The sequence below is a fragment of the Procambarus clarkii genome, chromosome 25 (genome assembly GCF_040958095.1).
Source record: "Procambarus clarkii isolate CNS0578487 chromosome 25, FALCON_Pclarkii_2.0, whole genome shotgun sequence".
Lineage (NCBI taxonomy): Eukaryota > Metazoa > Arthropoda > Malacostraca > Decapoda > Cambaridae > Procambarus > Procambarus clarkii.
Genome location: NC_091174.1, coordinates 8,006,466 through 8,022,933, shown reverse-complemented (window position 1 = coordinate 8,022,933; position 16,468 = coordinate 8,006,466).

Genomic DNA, 16,468 nt, shown 5'->3' with positions numbered 1-16,468 from the left:
CAGACTTTACCTCGTCCAGTGTTCTGTGTTCATTACTAACTATACCTCGCAACCTGTCAAAACTTTACTCTCTTGATTCTATTTAGCCACACTGAGCCGCAAACCCCGCATCCAGTTAGCATACAATGGTGCTTCTCGCATTGCTCCTGCTGAGAGGCGTCGTTACATTAAGTTTCACATTCAATTTTGCGCTTTAATGTTCTTCTGAACATCTCAATTTCATTTTTCCTTTGTGATTCAATATTTCCACATTATTCATCATCGTAGATATTATATATATATATATATATATATATATATATATATATATATATATATATATATATATATATATATATATATATATTTATATATATATATATACTTTACTTTGACGATATAGTATGACGCTGATCAGATCCTCAATAAGGATATTATTCCATAATGATTTCAGCAACGTTCAATATATACATTCTGTTTAAATAAAGTTAATAACTGTAGAAATAAACACATCATTAAAAAAAATTTGCTATATATATGACTTAACATTGTTGCCCTAGCATTTCTCACCTTTCTTTTATTTAGTACTTAACTATTCCTAATTCTATTTAATTACACCTGATTATATAAATGTTCTTTCTTCTAACAGAATTATTTTGATTAAGAAATTTCCTGTGAACTGCTCAGAAAAGTTTCCTAATTGGAGTCCGGTCTGCGTACTATATGTGAACTTTTAATAGTTTTTCATTGTTGTTATTACAAATTCCATAGATTTTTACGATAAATTTAATTCATTATAACTTAGCATATTGTTTGCCTCTTCTTTATAGTGATTCTTATTTATATCACTGTTCATTGAAAAGGTTAAGTAAACATTAAATACAAAGGTGAAAAAAAAAATTAATTTCTAATGGATATTAAGTTTTTCTTGAAGATTAAGCTTTTTAATAATTATATCCTGCCTCTGCAAGTGATATATTTTTCTCTTAAACAAAAAAGCGTCTCAATTACCATTTTTATAAATAATATATGGACATATTACACATATTAGCATTATTTTTCATGTAGAATATAAAAGAAACACATGCAAACATTCCATTAGCAAAAAAGTGTTTATCTTGACACAACACTGAACAGTTCTCCATATCGTGTCCACCACCCCAGTCAGACTCGCTCCACCCCACCGTCGTCTATAGCTTCTCTTATTCCTCTTCCTCCTCCTTCTCTTCCTATTCTTCTTCTCCAATAATGATATTCAGAGATATCAAGGTAACGCCTGTCGGAGCCACGGACACTACTTGACTATCGCAATTCGTCTTGACCGCATTCCAAGAGCCCACTGCTCCGACTTCCCCCCAACTTTTCCTTGGGCTTTCATTCCACCAGAGGGCTACGCTCTTAAAAACTAGTCCAAGTGTCCGTTTACCCTGAGCCGCTTTGAGCCTGCGTGAGAGCTCGGGTGTTATCTTCAGCAAATAGGGCCATAGCCAGCGTCAGAGGTGAGCTCGGGGAGGACGCAGATCGTAAGACTTGACACGGTGTGCCGACGGAGTGAGCCACATTACCCGGATTGTGTGCTCGAGAAACCTGGAATTGCGTGAGGTCTATAATCGACTTGTTTTGGGATTTTTTTGGGGGGAGGCTCGCTTTTTTATTTCAAAGCTTCTTGTGACTTTATTCATATATATATATATATATATATATATATATATATATATATATATATATATATATATATATATATATATATATGTCGTACCTAGTAGCCAGAATGCACTTTTCAGCCTACTATGCAAGGCCTGATTTGCCTAATAAGCCAAGTTTTCTTGAATTAATATATTTTCTCTAATTTTTTTCTTATGAAATGATAAAGCTACCCATTTCATTATGTATGAGGTCAATTTTTTTTTATTGGAGTTAAAATTAACGTAGATATATGACCAAACCTAACCAACCCTACCTAACCTAACCTAACCTATCTTTATAGGTTAGGTTCGGTTAGGTAGCAGAAAAAGTTAGGTTAGGTTAGGTTAGGTAGGTTAGGTAGTCGAAAAAACATTAATTCATGAAAACTTGGCTTATTAGGCAAATCAGGCCATGAATAGTAGGCTGAGAAGTGCGTTCTGGCTACTAGGTACGACATATATATATATATATATATATATATATATATATATATATATATATATATATATATATATATATATATATATATATATATATATGTATATATATATATATATATATATATATGTGTGTATATATATATATATATATATATATATATGTATATATATATATATATATATATATATGTGTGTGTATATATATATATATATATATATATATATATATATATATATATATATGTGTGTATATATATATATATATATATATATATATATATATATATATATATATGTGTGTATATATATATATATATATATATATATATATATATATATATATATATATATATATATATATATATCACTTTGACCCGGCCAGGATTTGAACCCATGCCGTCCAGGATCACCACTAAAAGCACACAGTACCGTGACCACCGCACCAATGATCGTTGCCGCCGTGTTCCATCTTCCCCCCGTACACTTCCAAGACTTTTGTTAAATTCTGAATCTTTTGTTAAATTCAGTAATTTAGAGAAATTTAACTTTTCATTCAAATTATATTCAATAATATACTTGTTCAGGTTCGAATCCAGGCCGGGTCAAAGAGTTCTTAGTGATCTATGGCTTGTGCGTTCATGGAACTTTCTCACATATATTATATATATATATATATATATATATATATATATATATATATATATATATATATATATATATATATATATATATATATATATATATATATATAATCTTTACATCTACCTCAGAAATGAAAAACTAAGATAAAAAATATTATTTTACTTTTCTTTTCACCAATACAATGTTATATTGATCGTAGCCACGAACTTCTGACTGTCAGTACACAGAGGATAGGTGCATAAACAGACACTGCCTCACACACAATAGACGGACATGGTAGGCACCGTTTGGTTTATTCATGTCGTAACTGCCGGCCATCTATCTTACTGTCACCACTAACATTAATGTAAACTGGTGGTGAGAGTTTATACTATGATAACAGGAATAAACGCTCACATTATAAAGCACATTCAGCTTGCAGAAAGAAATTGCAATATTAACACATAAATATACATAGAAGGATGAACGTTGCTATATAAGCAAATATTTCTGGATTTCACGTACAGTATTTCGTCAACAAACTGTGTACCCTAACAGCAAGTGGAACACTGCAATAAAAATTGCCTGGAACTGGACTTCTATTGTTGAAGTCGTCCTGCAGTGTTCGTTATGGTGGTCACGGAGAGAGTACAGATTCGCTGATTTTTCCTTTGCTACACTTCGAACTCAAGAGCGAGGGTTTATTATTATTTAGTTTCCCAAGAGAATTCCCAGAGGAGCATGGGAAATCAACCATGTCCAACCGCGCACTAAATGTATGCAAATCTGTGTGCAGTTTGACGGTGTTTGCGTCTAGGTGTTTCCTCCTCCCGTGGCCACGCCACACTGGCAAAGATTTTTTCCTTGTGTTCTCTGACTTATGTCTCAGTGACTACGATTATTCCCGAAAGAAGAGTAACATTTGTCTTAAACGGAATTGTTTTCCTCAATTGGTTCATTTATAGTCTGGAAACAATTACATATTCGGCTACCAGATTCGAAGCTTAGTTGCCAGCTAATCATATAGGCAAGACAACAACATTTCTTTCAAGGCACCGAACCTCCACAAACAACATCGCTCCATCAAATATCATTTCTATACACAGCCAGATCATCACCAGAGATATACTAGCCAACAGCAACGAAATAATTGACAGATACAACTACAACAGAAGATTAGACATCGGCGAGGTACTATAATACAAACAATCTCAACCAACTATTAACAGCCAGGTCACACTCAGGTGCATTCTACTATCTTCGTGACCAAGGCAGAATATCCAGCACACTTCCACAGCCAGCATAAGAACATAGGATGTTATTAAAACAACACACTAGAAGGTTTCAAGTATGACAAATAACATAACATACATGCATGACAAAGTAAAAAACGCAAACAGGAACTTATTTGTCATTATAGAGCAGACATCAAAATCACGAAGCATGAACATGTTACATCGTATCATATATTATCAATACTTTCGGGATAATTAAGTCTCACCTGAAAGAAGACCGGCTCCACTCACTCATCCTGATTAATCACAGTTCTACTTCAATTTCACCATGAATAATAATTCTCCTGCTTTACATTTGTCATCAGACGAGAGTCATCTAAATTGCCTCAACATGTCTTAATTAATATTGTAAATTCAGAGAATAAGTATCTTTTTGCCTTGATGAGTAGCTTGCGATAATGACGAGATGATGCCATAAAGGTACTCCTACGCCATTATTGCAATGATACCTAAGCTAGTTGACAATTAAACTTTAATAACTTCTCTAACAAAGACATTAAAAGTCCTCTAATAATATTATTAGTGTACCAAGGAAGAGACATGCTTAAATGAAAAGCCTGACCACACAGGTAGTACAAAAAATATTGTTTTAATAATTGCAAATATACCTTACATTATCACATCCTATTGACAAGCACGTTATTGTTAAGCTTCTGGCATAAGGTTGCCAGAAGCTTAACCAGCGAAAAGGTTGATGCTCTCCAAGGATGAGGATTGCATAAAATTTTGCTTGAATATGTTGTCAGCAAAATGACTGAACGCGTAATTTTTGAACTGAAAGAAACTAGAATTATCATGATACAAAGTCCTCACTCCCCAAGCGAATGTAGACAAACGATAATGATGTGACACTGAACATTGATGATATTGATTTTATGTTGATTTAAATTTAATCATATTTTTGCCTATTTAATGCAAAACTAAGATTCAACGTCGTTACAACCATGATCCAACGTTGATAAAACTGACATTCAACGTCGTTACAACCATGATCCAACGTTGATAAAACTGACATTCAACGTCGTTACAACCATGATCCAACGTTGATAAAACTGACATTCAACGTCGTTACAACCATGATCCAACGTTGCTGCTGTTAATATCCAACGTAGTTAAAACTAACTTTCAACGTCGGTTGTATGAATTTAATTTCCCCTGGCAGAGACTCACGAAAAAAATATCTTTTGAAAAGGAAACATGAAAAGAAAATATATGATATTCCCAAACAGCCTCTCAACGACGAATTGGGAACGTGTTTTGTAAGCGAGCGAAACAAAAATATAAGTTTTTGACAAGTACTCGAGTGAAACGTTTGGACACACACGTAAGTAAATAGGTATGAGCGCGGTTCTGAGCAATACGTTTAGACATACACTTGAGCGACATGACTGAACACACACCTGAACGATGCGTTTGCACACGCACTTGAGAGAGAGACATTTAAACATGCCCTTAAGCGATATATTTGGACTCGCGCCTAAATTTGAACATAAAAGTTAAAAAATAACGTTTCAAGACGTACTTAATTTGCTTCAATATCTCTTAGGGATTGTTTTGCATCTTATGGGTCCTAGTTCCATGTTAGATAACAAACGACTTTCATAGTGGATATTTTTCCCGAAAATTACGTTCCCTTTCGCGAGGAAGCTCAGGCAAGTTGTATATATACTTTCCAATGGGATAACGATAAGAGATAACGATAAGAACACCTTTTCACCTACAAATGGCCGGTGATGTAATTTTTACGTTTTTAACTGATGAACACAAAAAAAATCTTCAGACCTCCGTTCAATAGTACATATATGTTATGGTTTAATTTAAGGTCAACAAACAACAATTCGTGAAATCTGAAGAAAAATAATTTCTCTATAGATGTCTGACCAAATATAAAAAAATACCTGCTGAGAAGTGCTTGAATCTATTAAATAATACAGAAAATAGTTCCTGTCATCACAGACAAATAGAATGAATGAAATGCTGATGTGAATAAATGTTTACAGTGGGCATTTATATGCATTTTGCAATTATTTCTAACGAATAAGTTATTGTTTCATTCACTACCAACAGTGTTACATTTGATCAAGTTGGCATGAATTTATGAAATAAATACAGATGTGTATTTTTTTTTGTTATTACTTTTGCAAACTCAAAATTTATTCTTATTAATTTTTCGTTAAGTCAATTTAATTAAAAGCTAGAGAGAGACACACACACGGACAGAGAAAGCAGCTAAATGTAATGTGAACAGATGAGTCGTGTTTAACAATGCGGATGAAATGGACCAGGCGAGACCAGTTTGAGAGTCGAGTGAGCGATCCCAATACTCTTAATTTGTCTATGTCAAGCGGCAGCACCAGTCAGATCAAGTTCCGCACAATCAGAGAAGGAGTGTCTTATGCACTCAGGAGATATCACGCACCTTGAAGCTGTTTTGAAGGAAGATGCGTCTAATACCCAATAAGGATGGAAATATATTAACAGACTGTCAAAATTGTGCCCTAAACTAAACGTATAGGAGAGGTAAAGGAGCTCGTATCTCCACCGACTTCCTCAAACTTGGCCTCTTGCAAATACTCTGGACGTCAGTATGAATAGGTCAATGTACACAGCAATTCAGGGTGATGGTGGTGTCCTCCTCGCCTCACATGCTGTGGTATGGTTACAATGCCAGCCGCGTGTGCCATCCCTTGCTCTATACACTACCCTGAACCCGCTACCAGCCCTCACAACCTGGATTACTGAGATATGTCGTGGTCCAACTCATTTGCTGTGATGGCTAATGATTTATGAATAGTTCTCATACTCTGTCGTTAGGAGACTTTAGGTCATTAAAGAGTGAAAACATAAGTATAACTCTTTTAATAATCATGTAATTTGTTGGAAGAAAATCAATGTTAATTTTGAAGTGAAACGTGTGTTTAAGTTGATTAACTTGGCTTGGTAACGTGTTCGTCCTAGCTCTGGGACTCGACTAGTGCAGATGTATGAATTAGTGGTGGAGCCACTAATTCAAGACTACGACCACGTGGAGCTTAACTCTTGGCTCTTATATCTTGCATGGAAGATTTATAGGTTGTCGTCTTTCACCACTTTTCCGCTTAGTTTAATTAATTCTTCTGGCTACTCTGTCACTGAACAAAATGTTTTCAATATCTGTGTCTCATTCGGATTCAAAGTTTCCACCTGCGTTTCAATTTTGTCGCACCACTCATCACAAACCCTCTATCCTTGTCATAAGACTATAGAATACAGGCAAGTATTGGCCCATGCGAGGCAGATTTTATTTATAACCAATGAAACTCAAACATATATGTGTCTAACCATCGATTGAAATAATCCATAAATTCAACGTCCATAATTTTACCTAGTAATGTGTTCCAAAAAACAATGACATATTTCAAAACCAGTATTTATTAAAGTCTTTTTTTAATCTAAACATCCAGTTTGTATCCATTTATAGTACGTTTGGCTACGCGACTGGCTCCTTCGCTCCTTGCATGTTAGCTTGCCTTACTGACTCAGTATTACAATTGATATGAAAAACCGAAAGAAATAGAATTTTGTGTCAAGTTTATTCACGTGAGAGTGCAGTGTAAAACCTATTTTTCAATCAGGTGTTATGGAACAGGCTATTAGAATAATTGGAAAATTGCCACTATATTATTTTAATGGACAGGATACCCCCAGCGGTGCTGTGCTGCCCGGATATTTGTGTACTCACCTATTTGTATTCACATATTCATACATAGAGAGAGAGAGAGAGAGAGAGAGAGAGAGAGAGAGAGAGAGAGAGAGAGAGAGAGAGAGAGAGAGAGAGAGAGAGAGAGAGAGCCAAAGACATCGAGATGCTAAAAAAATAAAGGGAGTAAAGGAAGCTTGTTTGGTGGTGACCGGACATGATGACGCGGTCAGGTTACCAACCAGACTTGCGTCTCACGCTTGACGTGCCTCTTTCAGCACAGTCCCGCATATCGAGCAGACGTTAACCATTCCTGAATGGGTACCTCGGACCTAAATGAAGCACCACAGCTTACAGTATCATGTCAGAAGCAGAACAACAACAACCCTACGCCTGAAGAACCACCTAAAACTCACATCCTCACATCTGAAGGACCACACCACCAAACCTCCAATCCCATATCTAATTGCAACCGATCTTCGTTTATGATAGCCTAGACACACACACACACACACTCACACACACACACACACACACACACACACACACACACACACACACACACACACACACACACACACACACACACACACACACACACACACACACACACAGGGGACCTCGCGGCTGAGTGGACAGCGTTTGGGGGTCGTAGTCCTAAGGGCCCGGGTTCGATTCCAGACCGAGGCAGAAACAAATGGGCATAGCTTCTTTCACCCCGATGCACCTGCTCATTTAACACAAAATAGGTACCTGGGAGTTATACAGCTGCTACGGGCTGCTTCCTGGGGATGTGAGTACGTGTGCGTGAGCGCGCGCGTGTTAGAGAGAAATATATGTAGCAGCCGTAATAGAGGAAAATTAAATTGGTTAGCTTGCCACCTCATCACTCAAGGCACTGAAAAAAGACACTTTCCTGAACAGAAAAGGAGTCTTGAAGATACCAAGCTGATTCTACCATAATACAATGTACCCAATGATTTATAATTGCAAAGCGCTTCATTGACACCATTGTAAATTTCATTTCACACGATCATCATCAAAAACAAAGAGACTGTAAAACAATTATGCATTTATGTTTAAACAGGTGGCCTGAAGGTCTGTGTACATAATTTCCTTTTAACGAGGACAAGATGCAGATATAAATTTTTCCAGTATGGAAGAAGGCTATTATGGAGCTAAATATGTATATGTGTGTGTGCATATACGTGTGCTTGTGTGTGTGTATCTGCATGCCTTTTTCGTGTATGTATGTATTGAACAGCCGAAGAGTGGTTTTGAGCGGAAGGCAACGAAAGTGTTATTTGGTCGAAGTTTGGATTTTCTTTCGTTATAACGGTTATAGCGTTATTAATGTTCAGCAGTGTATTAAAAGCTTTTTGCAACTATTTCGCCATCTTTTCTCTACTGAACAAGAGAGATACTGGGCGAACATCATTGAAACTACTCTGCCTGTGGCAGGTTTCATTGTCTCTAAGTCTCTGTCTTAATGTGTATCACCCATATATTTCTCTTTCTCTTTCTGTTTACCTGTATCTGTCTCTGTCTCTCTCTCGCTCTCTCTCTCTCATGATACGTCATGAGATTGCAGGCACCCTGCCAGCACTAAGATTACATTTTCTCTGTCGCTGGTTCAGCCTCCTTCACTCACTAGATATATAACTTTTAAATTTTCGAGCCCGGTTGATCCTACTAAGGAGTTATTTGGCCGCTGTAAATGAGTTTAGGGAAGTCCCTGAACTTGCTTCATGTGGATAAGGAGCTTAGACCCGAGGGTGAAGTCCCTGATATTGCTTCAAGTGTGCAGAGGGCTCAGACTCGAAGGTCAAGTCGCTGATCTAGCTTTATTGGACAATAGGACCAAGACGCGAGATGAGGGACGGTAATCCTTTAACTTGCTTTATTTAGGTTGAGCTATGAAGATTCTTGGATCCCTAACCTGCATGACGTGGGTAGAGGCTGGCGAGTTTAGGAACTCAAATATGTTTTAACATTCGTGAAGCTCTGGGTGTGGTTCGGACCTTTTAAAACTGTAGAAATTAAAGCTTATTTGGTAGATTTTTTGTCATGAAGGGAACTTAATTATTTTTATCAGTATTTGAAACTTTTAGAACCTGCACCAGATGACCTAAATCGTAGAGATTTCAGCAGATTGTCATAATCATTGGTCAAATTCTCGTTAATCCAGCAGCTAAATCCTCGGTGTATGAATGCATATATAGTTACGCAAGAATCTGTATGCTTTCGAAGCCATATTTGCATTAAATTTGCGGTACAGATAAAATTATTAACTAGGTTCTTGCGAGAGGATTTCTGGACTGTTCTTTCTCGGTTTCTGAATTTAAACATCGGATTTAAACTGCATTGTGGCGCGTACTTCACTAAGGAATCCTTATACCAGGTGTATATATCTCCTATATGAATTCAGAGGCTAAATTAATCATATATTTTACAAGGAATATACTAAGTTAGGGTGAACGATAACGTAATAATCTGAATAATTAACTCATTTTGTCGGGGACAGGATGACTGTGTAAATATATACTTTAGATTTGCATCGAGGCTTCAACCGCAAGGTTGATATACTGACCATCCCCCAGTATGCATCCCTACAACATTTGCCTATCACCCGCGTACCTATTTACTGCTAAGTGAACAGTTGCATTAGATGAAAGGAAACGTGCTCACCATCCGCGACTGTGAGTCGAGAACGAAGCCAGCTACGAGACCCTTATTAGTAGGCCATGTGTTGCACGGAAAGGCGATTAAGGCAGGATCATAAATATATTTAGTGAGAGACAGGCACTGAAAAGCAGGTTCAGTGTTGCAAGTGTTGAGTGCTCTTTATATTTAGCGATGTATATTTACACAGTGATGTTGTGTGATATATCCAGCGGGTGTAACCAAGTACCAGACATGCCGCGCCCTCACCTCCCCCCTCATCACCACTAACGGTCAGCTGGGCCTTGATTCATAGTTTATTGATATGTTGTATGATAACGAAATAGAGGTGTGTGTTTGTGTGTGGGCATGTGTGTGTGTGTGTGTGTGTGGGTGTGTGTGTGTGTGTGTGTGTGTGTGTGTGTGTGTGTGTGTGTTTGTGTGTGGGCATGTGTGTGTGTGTGTGTGTGTGTGTGTGTGTGTGTGTGTGTGTGTGTGTGTGTGGGCATGTGTGTGTTTGTGTGTGGGCATGTGTGTGTGTGTGTGTGGGCATGTGTGTGTGTGTGTGTGTGGGCATGTGTGTGTGTGTGTGTGTGTTTGTGTGTGTGTGTGTGTGGGCATGTGTGTGTGTGTGTGTGTGGGCTTGTGTGTGTGTGTGTGTGTGTGTGTGTGTGTGTGTGTGTGTGTGTGTGTGTGTGTGTGTGTGTGTGTGTGTGTGTGTGTGTGTGTGTGTGGGCATGTGTGTGTGTGTGTGTGTGGGCATGTGTGTGTGTGTGTGTGTGGGCATGTGTGTGTGTGTGTGTGTGTGTGTGTGTGGGCATGTGTGTGTGTGTGTGTGTGTGTGTGTGTGTGGGCATGTGTGTGTGTGTGTGGGCATGTGTGTGTGTGTGTGTGTGTGTGTGTGTGTCTGTGTGTGTGTGTACTTACCTAATTGTGCTTGCGGGGTTGAGCTCTGGCTCTTTGGTCCCGCCTTTCAGCTGTCAATCAACTAATGTACAGGTTCATGAGCCTACTGGGCTCTATCATATCTACACTTGAAGCTGTGTATGGAGTCAGCCTCCACCACATCACTTCCTAATGCATTCTATTTGTCTACTACTCTGACACTGAAAAAAAAATTTCTAACGTCTCGATGGCTCATTTGGGGACTTAATTTCCACCTGTGTCCCCTAGTGCGTGTGCACCTTGTGGTAAATAGTCTGTCTTTATCTACCCTATCAATTCCTCTGAGAATCTTGTATGTGGTGATCATGTCCCCTCTAACTCTTCTGTCTCCCAGTGACGTGAGGTTTAATTCCCATAGTCTTTCCTCGTAGCTCATACCCCTCAGTTCGGGTACTAGTCTGGTGGCAAACCTTTGAACCTTTTCCAATTTAGTCTTATGCTTGACTTAATATGGACTCCATGCTGGAGACGCATACTCCAGGATTGGTCTGACATATGTGGCATACAAAGTTCTGAAAGATTCCTTACACAAGTTTCTAAAGGCCGTTCTTATGTTAGCCAACGTGGCATATGCCGCTGATGATATCAACCCCCAGATCTTTCTCTCTCTCTGACTCTTGAAGTATTTCATCCCCCAAATGATACCTTGTATCTGGTCTCTTGCTCCCTACACCTGTCTTCATTACATTGCATTTGCTTGGGTTAAACTCTAACGACCATTTGTTCGATCATTCCTGCAGCTTGTCCAGGTCTTTTTGAAGCCTCAAGCTGTCCTCCTCTGTCTTAATCCTTCTCATAATTTTGGCGTCGTCAGCAAGCATTGAGAGGAATGAGTCTACACTCTGGGAGATCATTTACATGTGTGTGTGTGTGTGTGTGTGTGTGTGTGTGTGTGTGTGTGTGTGTGTGTGTGTGTGTGTGTGTGTGTGTGTGTGTGTGTGTGTGTGGTGTGTGTGTGTGTGGTGTGTGTGTGTGTGTGTGTGTGTGTGTGTGTGTGTGTGTGTGTGTGTGTGTGTGTGTGTGTGTGTGTGTGTGTGTGTGTGTGTGTGTGAGATAAGATACAAGGATAGCGGGTATCTTTTTTGTGTGATGAAGCCATCCAGAGATGAAGCCAAACTGTAATATTAGGAGCAACATTCATATTTCATTATTTTTTCCTTGCTGATCCCTGCCCCAAAATTACAATGAGTATATTTAACGAAACTTAAATATTGTCGAAGGATAAGCCTGAGTGTCATGTAATATTACTGTTGGCTGCCTATGTTTGCCTGTATCTATGTAGCGCAGTGGTTTACATCCTCAACCCACACTCAAGGGACCCAAGTTCAGTCACCACAGGAACATTTAAGCACATTTCCTATAACCTGATGTTTCTTTTCACCTAGCAGTACACGGGAATCTGTAGTTGGCGTAGTGGGAGAAGTGGGCCTCGATAAGCATATGTTCAGATTTCCTGTCCCAGACAATGAGAAATATTATTCATAATTTGTGCGTGGGTTTGTATTCTTTCATATTTTACTGCTGTTAATAACATCAATTTAAACATGAAATTCTTGCCAAATTCCTAGTGTAATTAATTAAATGCAAACTTTTGCAATGCAATTCAGATTGTATTACATTAGAAATATTGTGTTTGTGATTAATTTCAAAGAGAGAACAGTCGAGGAAAGCCTAACATTAAAAGAAATAATGAACGGCTCATTACTAAAGTGTTGAGGTTTCAGGTAATATAAAAGACTTTATCCCTGCCACTCAAGGGTCGTAGTTCAATCCTAGTGCGTTTGGGAGAGTTTACTGACATGTTTCCAATATGGATATTGCTTGAACGTCCATAAAGTATTGGCTTACTAGAGTTATCTTAATTTATTAATCAAATTTAATATTTCGGCATTCTGACCTTACCAAGTGTAACGTTACCTTTCCTAATCAAGTCCAGAGAAACTTAACCTAAATTAACCAACACTAACCCTAGCCTAACCTAACATACCAAGTCTGACCTAAGCTAATATGACCTAACATCACTCTCAATCCCCACCGTCACCACCTACAACTACCAGCACTATCAACCAAAATCCCCGCCAACCTTCCTCACCATCACCTACCTACATTACCATATAACACCACCATCACTATTGTCACTATAATTATTACCATTAGTGTCCTTACCACCACCATCCTTCATAACTACTTCATACCGTCCTTTAACACATTCACTTTCTCCACCACCACCACTGTTACTGTATGCCACCACAACCACTAGAAATCACCAGAACCTCTATCACAAATATCTAGCAGATCTCTAACCCTGTGTATGGAGGACAGGGGAAAATGTATATTTAAGCTGGTTAGTATTATAAATGTGTGGCCACGTCTGTGGTAGGATTCATTACAAAAAAAGTACTACCTCGATCTACTTCCAGCTAATTTAATTGTCATCTTAGTCATCTTATCTTAATCGTCTTATCTTAATCATCTTTTCTTAATAATCGTCATCTTAATACCAGCCACCACCACAATCATAACAATCTCCATCACCACTATCACCACAACTACTACCTACCACCGACCACTACCACCTCACCCTACTCACACCACCATTACCACCACCAAACATCACCATAACCACATAAATCAAAACCATCTCCATCATCCACCAACAACAACCACACATAATACCCACCAACCCCACTACCACCATCACGACGACCACCAACCAACCAATATCACCACTATTTACCACCATCCATACTGCTTCCCACCACCAACAGGGAATAAATTTCCGCTGTGTGCCCTATTGTCAGGCCGGTAGAAAGGCTTTGATGCAGGAAGCGCTTAGCAACAATCGGGTATTTCTACCCAAAACGCTATGCGTATTAGTGGCTTTGCAAAAATGTATAAATAACAATCTTATGTAATCTCACAACCTATTGTACCTTCTCGTGAATAAATTATTATTATTATTAGTAGTAGTAAATAGAACCTGAATGGGATATAAGAACAAGGAACGTGCTATGAAGACAGGGAGAAGGGAATAGTGTTCAATCTCTTCGAACATTTTGGGATCGAACGCCGACTCTGTAGAAAGAGGAGTGCCCGAAAACCCAAACATGTCCTTCTAATGCAGTTGACCTCAAGGCGAGGCCTCTAGCCACGCTGTTGGCCCTTTAGATGGTCATCCTGGGGGCGGACTGGTTTAGCAAATTTTCACAACATGCAATCTGATCTGTACTGAAATAAGGATGCAACAGGGAAGGTAGAATCAGTGAGAGAGAGAGAGATAGACAGAGAGAGAAATAGACAGAGAGAGAGATAGAGACAGAGGGAGACAAACGGGGCGACCATGTGATGCAGTTGTCTGAAGGTCGAAATACCTGATTGTTTCTGTAGGACTGCCTGTGCTAATTTCCCCACGATGCAATCTTGTCACACGAGTAATTACCACAGAGACCAAGAAAAGCAGTTACTTGTCGCATGTATTCACATATACTTTTCTGATCCCATTTGTTTGTATTCTCTTTCGCTTTACCGTGCTGTTCTTTCTCATTACATTCGTATCTGATACTTTGTTATCATAATTATCTGTCAGTGAAGTAAGCTTATGAAACAGTTTTAAAACAGGGTGTTTAAAAGAAACTTAAACTGAATTAGCTGCTATGATCACCAGGTGACGAATACGTTAATAAGGGGACTCTTCTGTTGACAGCTGTTGTCAACAGAAAAATCCTTTCTATATATAGAAGGGATATATATATATCCCTTCTATAATTTATCCCTAATAAGGGATTCTTTTGTTGACGATGGTTTTAGTACCGCGATAGGTCCATTAAGGTAGATAGACACTGGTAACAGTTATGAAGAGGGAAAGAGAAAACATATTTTATTGAAGAATGGAGATATTACAGAAATTGCTTGTGAAGTTAACTGACAAAATTTGTATTTAGCAATGGAGGTAGAGGTTGGAAGCAAACAGGAAGAGGAAGAAACAGCACAGATGTGGAATGGATATAATTGAGAGGGAAAAAGAAGGGGCAGCGAGAGAACGGGAAAATGGGAGGGGGGAAAGAGAGTAAGACAGACAGATAGGAGATAGAGAACTAATATTGCATAGAATAGTAGATTTAGAGAGAGGCAAGAAAACAAACTCCCAATAAAATATTCCTTCTCACTCCCACTCCCAAAGTATCCTGCAAAAGAAACTCACCAGACACCTTTTCCAACCTTGGAAAGAGAACCACGACGATGCACAACGTCGTTCAGTAACGACGATGTTACTGAAGCAGAACTCTAAAGTTTATGCCTTGTCTGAACTCAGATTTGCTGCCCGAAAGACAATTACTAGACCTTGAAAAGCTAACGCCGTCCCATCACTTTATTTGGTCTCCAAACTCTGGCCTACTCCTCTGGGTCCTCTCACTGGGAACCTGAGAATAAGTAGAGAGCAAGGCTAAGACGTTTTCTGTTATTCGCCAATACCTCAACTCTTGCGTACTGGTCTATTTGTTTTGTCGTGTGTGTGTGTGTGTGTGTGTGTGTGTGTGTGTGTGTGTGTGTGTGTGTGTGTGTGTGTGTGTGTGTGTGTTTACTATTTGACCTTGCAGGATCTTAGTGCCTGTTAACTCTGGGATCCCGCCTTGAGAACAGTCGGTTGTGTAATGCACTGACTTTGATCCTATGCAGCCCATATCAGCTATATCTAACCACCAGGAACTATAAAGGTATATTATAATATATATATATATATATATATATATATATATATATATATATATATATATATATATATATATATATATATATATATATATATATATATATATATATATATCAAAACCACTTCCGTTGCAATCTCACCAGGCGTCATTTTTTGTCCTATTGATATTTACTTTTTCTTCTTTTTTCGTAATTATATGATACCAGTATTTTTATTTTTTAGCATGGAGTGAGAGTGGCGGAGTCACGTATGCAGACCCGTCCCTCGTTGCTTGCTGCTATATAAAGAACTCCTCCCTAGAATGAGGTTATTTTCAATGTTTTCGTGAGTAAAATATTCTAACCGAGCCGTTCCCATGTGACAGGTGTAGGGATCACACACACACACACACACACACACACACACACACACACACACACACACACACACACACACACACACACACACACAC